This window comes from Ursus maritimus, unplaced genomic scaffold (assembly GCF_017311325.1).
Source record: "Ursus maritimus isolate PB19 unplaced genomic scaffold, ASM1731132v1 scaffold_44, whole genome shotgun sequence".
NCBI lineage: Eukaryota > Metazoa > Chordata > Mammalia > Carnivora > Ursidae > Ursus > Ursus maritimus.
The window spans coordinates 35,902-37,838 of record NW_024426597.1 but is presented as its reverse complement, the minus strand read 5'-3'; positions in this window follow the sequence as shown (position 1 = coordinate 37,838).

The window sequence follows — 1,937 nt, the reverse complement described above, 5'->3', positions numbered from 1 at the left end:
ACAGGTTATGTGTATCCGTCTCTAACTTCATAGGAAGCAAATGGTTTTCCAGGGCTGCTGTTTTATTTTTCATTCCTGCTTGCAAGGTTTGTGGGCCCAGGTGTGATACATGCTTGCCAGGGTGGTATGGTCAGTGCTTCCTTCATACCTGAGCCATTGTGATGAGTGCATAGGGCATCTCATTGTGGTCTTTTTTTATTTTTTTATTTTGTATTTTATTTTAAGACTTTCTTTATTTGTTACTATTATTTTTTTAATTCCAGTATAGTTAACGTAGAGTGTTATATTAGTTCAAGTGTAAAATATAGTGATTCAACATGTCTAACCATGACTCAGTGCTCATCATGACAAGTATACTCTTATTCCCCATCACCTATTTCACGTATCTTCCCACCTACCTCCCCTCTGGTAACCATCAGTTTGTTCTCTGTAGTTAACAGTCCATTTCTTGGTTTGTCTCCCTCTTTTTTTATCCCCCTATGATCATTTGTTTTGTTCTTTAAATTCCACATATGAGTGAAATCATATGGTATTTGTCTTTCTCTGACTGACGTATATTACTTAGCATAATACTCTCTAGCTTCATCCAAGTTGTTGCAAATGGTAAGCTTCCATTCTTTTTTATGGATGAGTAATATTCATATATGTATATATATATATATATATCAGAATTTATCCATTCACCTGTGTATGGACATTTGGGCTCTTTCCATAACTTCACTATTTTAGATAATGCTCCTATAAATATTGAGGTGCATGTGACCCTTTAAAACTGTATATTTGTATCCTTTGTGTAAATATCTAGCAGTGCAGTTGCTGGGTCATAGGCTAGCTCTATGTTTAACTTTTTGAGGAACCTCCATACTGTTTTCCAGAGTGGCTGCACTGGTTTGCATTCCTACCAACAGTGTGCCAGGGTTCCTTTCCTTCACATCCTCAGCAGCACTTGTTCTTTCATGGGTGTGTGTATGTTTGTGTTTATTATAGCCCTTCTGAAAGGTGTGAGGTGATGTCTCATTGTGCTTTTGGTTTGTATTTCCTGATGGTGAGCAATGTTGGGCACCTTCTCATGTGTCAGTTGGCTATCTGTATGTCTTCTTTGGAGAAATGACTGTCCATGTCTTCTGCTTGTTTTTGAAATTGGATTATTTGGGGGGTTTTGCTGTTGAGTTGTATGTGTTTGGGTATTAACCCCTCATTAGATATAGCATTGCCAAATATCTTCTATTCAGTAGATTGTCTTTTTGTTTAGTTGATGATTTCCTTCACTGTAAAAATCTTTTTATTTTATTTTATTTTGATGTGGTCACAATAGTTTATTTTTTCTTCTGTTTCCACTGCCCAGAAAAATGCTGCTACAGCTGAAGTCAAACACTTCTTGTGTTCTTCTAGAATTTTTATGGTTTCAGTCTCACATTTAGGTCTTTAATCCATTTGAGTTTATTTTTACACAAGGTGTAAGAAAGTGGTCCAGTTTCATTCTTTTTTTTTTTTAAGTAAAAGACCCTTTAATCTTAATCTGTTGAGGGTTTTTTTTTTTTTGGAACCAAATAACATTTTTTGTAATAATATTTTTTATTATATTATGTTAATCACCATACAGTACATCCCTAGTTTTTTATGTAAAGTTTGATGATTCATTAGTTGCGTATAACACCCAGTGCACCATGCAATACGTGCCCTCCTTACTACCCATCACCAGCCTATCCCATTCCCCCACTCCCCTCCCCTCTGAAGCCCTCAGTTTTTTTCTCAGAGTCCATGGTCTCTCATGCTTCATTCCCCCTTCTGATTACCCCCTTTCTTTATCCATTTCTTCTCCATCTTGATTTGTATTTCCCTGACAGTCCATGGTGGGAAGTCTCTCCTCCTGTGCTTACCTAACGTCTCTATGCCCTCCTGGATGAGATGTCTACACAAGGCTCTGCCTGCTTTAT